The sequence below is a fragment of the Aegilops tauschii genome, chromosome 4, assembly GCF_002575655.3.
Source record: "Aegilops tauschii subsp. strangulata cultivar AL8/78 chromosome 4, Aet v6.0, whole genome shotgun sequence".
NCBI lineage: Eukaryota > Viridiplantae > Streptophyta > Magnoliopsida > Poales > Poaceae > Aegilops > Aegilops tauschii.
The window spans coordinates 17,794,768-17,803,909 of record NC_053038.3 but is presented as its reverse complement, the minus strand read 5'-3'; positions in this window follow the sequence as shown (position 1 = coordinate 17,803,909).

Here is a 9,142-nt window from a genome sequence, read left to right as displayed (position 1 = left end):
TAGGGTCTATGGAGATAGATTTACCTAATGGGGCTAAGCAATGAATACATATTGACAAGATGCTAAAACCTTTTAGCATTTAAAACGCCAAGGAGTGATTCTTGCCAAACTCACATGGAAAGAGTTTTTGCAAGACTCGGTGTCCCAAAACACTGATGAGTAAAATACATGATGCAGATTCCACACACTTTTGTGTTTGGATTAATCATGTATTCCATGGTATGTAAAACAACCAGATATGTCCGATACTCCGCTGGTGTTGCGAGTATGGATACCAAAGTGATCAAATTACTGATCGTGGGACAACATGAAAGATGTCACAGAGTACTAGAGTAAGTACTGATGACATGGTTTTCTCGCAAGCAAAGATCATGAAGAGTTCGTTGTAAAATGTTACATCGATACAGTCTTCATCTTTTCTCCATGCGATTTTCGATTTAAATTAAGGGTTTTGTGTAACACACAATGTGGTGGCACAGTTAGTTGGAATTTGTTTAAACTAGTTACTGTGGCGAATTCTATAACAAGGGCTAAGTATGTTGACGCTTTAGAAGCGACAAAGAAGATGTTGAATCATATAGTTCATTCATGAACGTAGTATAGTTCCAAGATGGCTTTTGACAATGGGACACTACTGCAGGTAGTTGCTCCATAACTCAGTCTGAGGAATCCAGGTTCGACCTGTGATTCACATACATACAAAGCCAAGTCCACACAAAATATGAATTTTGTGAAAATGTGAAAACGCGAGGACATGCAAAGGTACACACGGAACTGAAGTCGTCAGATCTGTTGGACATCAGGCTATACCACAAGCGAAGCATATTTACACCGGTGTGCCACAGGTGTGAAGTGCATTAGCATAAGCTAGATTATTGTTTCTAGTGCAAGTGGGAGTCTGTAGGAGATATGCCCTAGAGGCAATAATAAATGTTATTGATTATCTCCATGTTCATAATTATGTTTATGTTCCATGCTATAACTGCTGTGGTTCCCGAGCCCGTATATCCATAAAGGCTCTGGGGAGAACCCATATGCACGTGTGGAATAATAAACGGTAAAATGTATTCCTAGTCGTGCCTCTAAGACTAGCTCAAGTGTTGCATGATGATTATGTTTTCCCAATCATGGGCATGTCTATGCCAAGCAATTTTGAGGGCACAATGTCAGGAAGGACATTTGTGTTGAATCGACCCGAATTGATGTTATGCTATGAGATACATTCGTCACAAGTTAATGGTTTATAACACAGAGATAGTTAATGTTTGCATAATTCCTTAGACCATGAGAGTATCGAGTTTCTTCATGCTTGCTTCATGAACTTTGGGGTTTGTTAAACGTCATCCGTAACTGGATGGCTATTACGGCGGCTTACGGGTTCATGGGAAAGTATGTTAAGTGACTTGATAGCTCGAGATTGGGATTTGCTCCTCCGACGATGGAGAGATATACTCGGGCCCTCTCGGTGTTACGGTGTCCATCATCGTCTGGCCAGACACCTTGTGATTTGATCACGGGGATGCCGGAACACGAAACGAGAAAAGAGAACAAAACCGGTAACGAGGTAACTAGCATAGTGGACAAGTTGTTGATCCACGGGAATGCCAACATGTCTCACCTCGGGTATTTGTAACATATCGCGAAGCAACAGGAATAGCACACGGCAACTGGAGGTTCACTCGAATATTTATTCGTGTGGGTATAGGGGTCAATATGGGTGTCCACGGCTCCGATGTTAATCATTGATCGGAAGGGGTTCCGGGTCATGTCTATACTTCACCGAACCTATAGGGTCACACGCTTAAGGGTCATCTATCTGCTAAATACTAGACAGGGACTGAGAGAAAATCACCGAAAAAGTTTCGGACACCGAAAAGTTTCGGACAATGGAATCGTACCGCAGAGAGAGGTCATCGGATAAGTTTCGATGATACCGAAAAGTTGTTTCGGGATACACCATTAAGTCAAATTGGTTTCGGCACATGCCTAATAATTCTTGGAGGATGCCAGAATCATTCTGGAAGCTTTTTGGAATTTTCTGAGATAAAAACCAAAAATGTTCCGGAGCTGCCGGAGCCACTTCAGATGCGTTTCGCAGATGAAAATCACTAAAACCGGAATTGTTTCGGAACGCGTTGAAAATCATTTTAGTGGGTACTGGAAATGTTCTTAGCCCACATAAATATTTTCAGTTCGATCAGACGCTGAAAAATGTCGTCGTGAATAGTGAAAATCAGCTTTATGGTTACTTTATGGAAAGCCACCTTTTGGGGCTTTGCTCCAAAAGATCTTGGGGATGACATGGATGGATAGGAGCCATTTTTTGGGCTCCTCATGGGGGTGTGGCCGGCCACATGGGGTATCCCCCCTTGGGGACCCTCTTGTTCATTGGTTTCACTCCTAGGTCCTTGTGGAAGGACTTCATTCATGTGCATTTTGGGTTTTTTGTGAAACTACCCTACCCCCTTGGGATTTCCTATAAATAGAGGTGGAGGGGCAGCCCTCGACACTCATCCTTTGCTCTCATACACATGCCATGCATTATCTGGCTTCTTCTCTCCCTCCCACGAAAAGAGTTTCGTAGAGCCGTAAGGCTGTCTGGGTTCCGGCAGGAACTAGTTCTGGACGGCGAAGCCCTGCCGGATAGATGACACCGTATGTGTGCAACTCTGTAGAGAGATCGTAGTTTCGGTCTTAGTTCGTGAGTGCCTCCCTAAGGGCTGTCCGTGTGACCGTCCGAGTTTCGAAGGTCCTCCCGAAGGGCTGTCCGAGTGACCGTTTGAGTTTCGAAGGTCCTCCCGAAGGGCTGTCCGCGACACCGTCCGGGCTGGGGGGCTGTTCGACCGCCTCCCGGAGGGTTGTCTGAGGAGCAGATGAGGGTATACATCCTCGCGGTTGGGAGGTTGTAAATCCTAGCTGCGGGGATCTGCACCGCCGATCGTCATCGACTCTACTTCCCGCTGCGCTACGAGTCGGTAACGAAAAAGATCAAACCATGTATGCAGTCTCCATAGTGGTCCTGGGCTGGTGCGTAGGTTGGAAAATTTTTGTTTTCTGCTGCGTTACCCTTCAGGAACCAGGCTAGAGTTCAGTACAGCCTTTCATCCGCAGACGGATGGGCAGACTGAGAGAGTCAATCAAAATTTGGAGGACATGTTGAGAGCTTGTGCGCTAGATTATGGATCTAGTTGGGATGACAACTTGACCTACGCGGAGTTCTCATACAACAACAGCTACCAGGCCAGTTTGAAAATGGCACCGTTCAAAGCCTTGTATGGTAGAAGATGCCGACACCGTTGATGTGGGATGAAGTTGGAGACCGCCAGTTGTTTGGACCGGATTTGATTAAAGAGTCTGAAGAGAAGGTTAAGCTGATTCGAGATAGACTGAAGGTAGCTCAGTCCAGACAGAAGAGCTATGCAGACTCAAAATGCAAGGAGGTAGTCTATGAAATCGGAGACAGGGTATATCTCCGTGTGTCACCACTGCGAGGAGTTAAACGTTTTGGAGTTAGGGAAAGTTAGCCCCGAGATTTGTAGGACCATACCGAGTCGTGGAACGCATGGGAGAAGTAGCCTACAAATTGGAGTCACCCGAAGGACTCTCAGGAGTTCATGATGTGTTTCACATTTCCCTGTTGAAGAAGTGCCATGCAGAGATGGCCGATATCCCTCTAAGAGACACAGTGCCCCTGGAAGCTATTCAATTGGATAGTGATCTGACTTATGAGGAGAAACCAGTCAGGATTCTCGAGTTTGCAAGCCGAGTTACACGCAGCAAGGTTATCAAGTTTTGCAAAGTTCATGGAGCCACCATACCGAGGATGAAGCCACTTGGGAACGAGAGGAAGACCTATACAAAGACCACCCACACCTATTTTCTAGCCAACCCGAATCTCGAGGACGAGATTCATCTTAAGGGGGTAGGTTTGTAACATTCCAAATTTTCAATTTGGAATGTTATACATAGGTCATTCATGCATATCATATTTTATTACATTTTCGTTTGCGATCCTCGAAATTCTAAGCAACTCAAGGACCCTCGGAGAGAGTTGGGAATTTTATAAATTTCATATTTGATTTTTTTTCAAATATTGAAAGAAGGATCTATTTGATTTTTAATTATTTTTCCTCTCCAAAAATATTTCTAATAAATAAAATAATAGAGAGGAGATAATATGACTTCTCCAAAATAAAAGAAATATTGAAGGAAAAATGTTAAAAATCAAATAAATATTTTATTTGGTTTTTATTGCCATTTTATTTGCATTAGATTTTTTTTTTGCATATTTTCATAATTTCATTTTAGGGCCAAGAAATGTTCGTACGGTTCTAAATATTTTATTTAGACGGGGAAAATTTGTTTAGGCATTTTTTAGGTTTTTATTTTATTTTTCTAGGATTTTTTTCGGCGGAACCAGTTAAAAAAAAGCTCCCGCCGGACCGAACTGGGCCGAGGCCCAGCTGGCCCAGCCGCCCGCCGCCTTGCGCGCGCCCGTGCCCGAGCCGGATTGCATCGGAGTCCGGGACGCCGCCGCTGCCCGGGTTGCCCCCGCCCCAAGTCGGAGCCCCCTCCTTTAAATATGCCGCCCCCCTTGCCCTGCATCGCCGCCCGCCGCCTCGCCTGCCTCCAGCAGCAGCAGCCGCGCCGCGCCGCCCGCCGCCGCCGCCCCGCCCCGCTCCTCTGCCGCGCCGCGTCGCCACCGCACCGCCCCGTCGACGCCTCGCCGGAGGTAGCCGCCGCCGCCGTTCATCGTTTTTTTGGAAAAACCGTTCGGTTTTTTTTTCGAAACCTAGATCAGTTCGTTCGTTTTTTCCGGTTTAGTTAAATAGCGGACGTTCGTCCGTACGTTCGTTTTAACCAACGTTGTTCGTCAGTTAGCCGCAGACAGCGAACGTTCGTTAGCCTGTTCGTCACGTTTTCTTTTTCCAAGGTTTTCCTCGATTATTTTCGATCGCGATTTCTGCCCTGACCTTCGTTTTAGTTTATCTTTTCGCTCGTTTATCCAAATCAGGTGAAACAAGCGCCTAGATCTTCGTCTCGAAGCCCTCTTTCTGTTTAATCAACTTGAACAAGATTTTGGTACTGTAAAATTTGACTTTAGTCCAGACTAGTAATCGGGTCTTGCTTCTTTCGTAGTTTGTGTTTCGTTGCTCCGTTTGATTTGATTCTTTTTGCAAACCGGAGTTCTTAAGTTGAACTTTCTGGTTAATTCTTCTTAGTTGAGTTTTACCCGTGCCTCTTTGTTTGGGTGCTGATGTATGCTATTATTTGTTTGCGATAGAATTCCCGGAGTGTGAAGCGTGCTACTACGAGTCACTAGGTTTTGCGGATCGTCAACAAGGCAAGTAACACATTGATCATACTCTTTTCATACCCAGTTTTATGCATTAGTTTCACTCCTCAAACACTGCATGATTAGGATGTGACTTTAACATGTGGGTATTGGGAAGTAGATTATGAGGTAGAACCTATTACCTGTTTTATTATCAAACCCTTGGGAGTTACCTCTACGTTATGCTTATATTGCCATGCTACACCCGTAGACGTGGTTTGGGTCTGAGTGTATCCATGACAAATGTGAGATTGTTAATTAATGGTTAACTTAAGGTGGCAACTTTAATACACATCTGGGTGGATTGCTCGTGGGCACCTGGAGAATCCAGTGTTGTCCTAGGATATCCCGGAGTACCCGTGTGATCATCCTATGGTCCGCCACCCAAGCTCAAAGGGATCATAATATTATTCATGCTGGAAACTTCCGTTGCAGCCACAAGCTATTATGGGCTCTAGCATAGTTGAGTAAGTTGCATGACCTCTTCCAGTGGTAGGCTAGCAGATGTAGGGGATGTAGGTTGGTACGGTCTATCCGGGGTTAGAGTTAATGCTTCTGAAAGACTGTGTCTCGGTCATCCGTTTCTCAAACACCATGTAGTGCGAGAATCAACGGAGGAGATCGAGTCTTGTGGGGAAAAGTGCGCAAACCTCTGCAGAGTGTATAAACTAATCATGGTTAGCCGTGTCCCCGATTATGGACATCTTGAGTATCTGGTACTTGAATTATTGATTTGATCTCATCACTTTAAATTAATTTGTTGGGTTGTTAATGATTACTTTAATTGGGATTGAGTTGGAGGAACCTTCTCAATGATGTTTCAACTACCATGATAGTTAAAAAAATATTCCTTTGTTGTAGGGAAAAATTGGCTTTTCGCAAAAACAATATAACCATAGAGCCTCCACCTGCCAAATATGCATGTAGTGATAGCATTTATTCTGTTCATTGCTCTACTGTATTATATTGCCAGCATATTCCATGTGCTGACCCGTTTTCGGGATGCAACGTATCATGTTGCAGAATTTTCAGACGACGAGTAAGGTGCCATAGGTCGTTGTCGTGCACTCAGCTATGCCGTTGGAGTTGATGGACTCACTTTATCTTCCAAGCCTTCCGCTGTTATCTTATTTAGATGGCCTTAAGCCATATTTATTGCAATAAGTTCTGTTTGGAGACATTCGATGTAATAAGTGTGTGATTGCTACTCTGTTATAAATCCTTCGAGTACTGTGTGTGTCAGCATTACCGATCCAGGGATGACACTGAACACAGAGATTCAGCCGTTTGAGGTCGGGGCGCTACAGTAGCACATAGGTATTTGATACTAGTTCTGTTGCTAATATTTGCAACTCGAAACAGGGACTACGGATTAAGCGAAGATTGGCTAAGGATGAGGTGACGATGCGCGTGGGAAATGGTTCCAAAGTCGATGTGATCGCGGTCGGCACGCTACCTCTACATCTACCTTCGGGATTAGTTTTAGACCTGAATAATTATTATTTGGTGCCAGAGTTGAGCATGAACATTATATCTGGATCTTGTTTGATGCGAGACGGTTATTCATTTAAATCTGAGAATAATGGTTGTTCTATTTATATGAGTAATATCTTTTATGGTCATGCACCCTTGAAGAGTGGTCTATTTTTGATGAATCTCGACAGTAGTGATACACATATTCATAATATTGAAGCTAAAAGATGCAGAGTTGATAATGATAGTGCAACTTATTTGTGGCATTGCCGTTTAGGTCATATTGGTGTAAAGCGCATGAAGAAACTCCATTCTGATGGACTTTTGGAATCACTTGGTACTTGCGAACCATGCCTCATGGGCAAGATGACTAAAACGCCGTTCTCCGGAACTATGGAGCGAGCAACAGATTTGTTGGAAATCATACATACTGATGTATGTTGTCCGATGAATATTGAGGCTCGCGGCGGGTATCGTTATTTTCTCACCTTCACAGATGATTTGAGCAGATATGGGTATATCTACTTAATGAAGCATAAGTCTAAAACATTTGAAAAGTTCAAAGAATTTCAAAGTGAAGTGGAAAATCATCATAACAAGAAAATAAAGTTTCTGCGATCTGATCATGGAGGAGAATATTTGAGTTACGAGTTTGGTCTTCATTTGAAACAATGCGGAATAGTTTCACAACTCACGCCACCTGGAACACCACATCGTAATGGTGTGTCCGAACGTCGTAATCGTACTTTACTAGATATGGTGCGATCTATGATGTCTCTTACTGATTTACCGCTATCACTTTGGGGTTATGCTTTAGAGACGGCTGCATTCACGTTAAATAGGGCACCATCTAAATCCATTGAGACGACACCTTATGAATTGTGGTTTGGTAAGAAACCAAAGTTGTCGTTCCTTAAAGTTTGGGGCTGCGATACTTATGTGAAAAAGCTTCAACCTGATAAGCTCGAACCCAAATCAGAGAAATGTGTCTTCATAGGATACCCAAAGGAAACTGTTGGGTACACCTTCTATCACAGATCCGAAGGCAAGATATTCGTTCCTAAGAATGGATCCTTTCTAGAGAAGGAGTTTCTCTCGAAAGAAGTTAGTGGGAGGAAAGTAGAACTTGATGAGGTAACTGTACCTGCTCCCTTATTGGAAAGTAGTTCATCACAGAAATCAGTTCCAGTGATTCCTACACCAGTAAGTGAGGAAGCTAATGATGATGATCATGAAACTTCTGATCAAGTTACTACCGAACCTCGTAGGTCAATGAGAGTAAGATCCGCACCAGAGTGGTATGGTAATCCTGTTCTGAAAGTCATGTTACTTGATCATGACGAACCTACGAACTATGAGGAAGCGATGATGAGCCCAGATTCCGCAAAATGGCTTGAGGCCATGAAATCTGAGATGGGATCCATGTATGAGAACAAAGTATGGACTTTGGTTGACTTGCGCGATGATCGGCAAGCCATAGAGAATAAATGGATCTTCAAGAAGAAGACTGACGCTGACGGTAATATTACTGTCTACAAAGCTCGACTTGTTGCGAAAGGTTTTCGACAAGTTCAAGGAGTTGACTACGATGAGACCTTCTCACCCGTAGGGATGCTTAAGTCTATCCGAATCATGTTAGCAATTGCCGCATTTTATGATTATGAAATTTGGCAAATGGATGTCAAAACTGCATTCCTTAATGGATATCTTAAAGAAGAGTTGTATATGATGCAACCAGAAGGTTTTGTCGATCCAAAAGGTGCTAACAAAGTGAGCAAGCTCCAGCGATCCATTTATGGACTGGTGCAAGCCTCTCGTTGTTGGAATATACGCTTTGATAGTGTGATCAAAGCATATGGTTTTATACAGACTTTTGGAGAAGCCTGTATTTACAAGAAAGTGAGTGGGAGCTCTGTAGCATTTCTGATATTATATGTGGATGACATATTGTTGATCGGAAATGGTACTGAATTTCTGAAGAGCATAAAAGGATACTTGAATAGGAATTTTTCAATGAAAGACCTCGGTGAAGCTGCTTATATATTGGGCATCAAGATCTATAGAGATAGATCAAGACGCTTAATTGGACTTTCACAAAGCACATACCTTGACAAAGTTTTGAAGAAGTTCAAAATGGATCAAGCAAAGAAAGGGTTTTTGCCTGTGTTACAAGGTGTGAAGTTGAGTCAGACTCAATGCTCGACCACTGCAGAAGATAGAGAGAAAATGAAAGATGTTCCCTATGCTTCGGCCATAGGCTCTATCATGTATGCAATGTTGTGTACCAGACCTGATGTGTGCCTTGCTATTAGCTTAGCAGGGAGGTACCAAAGT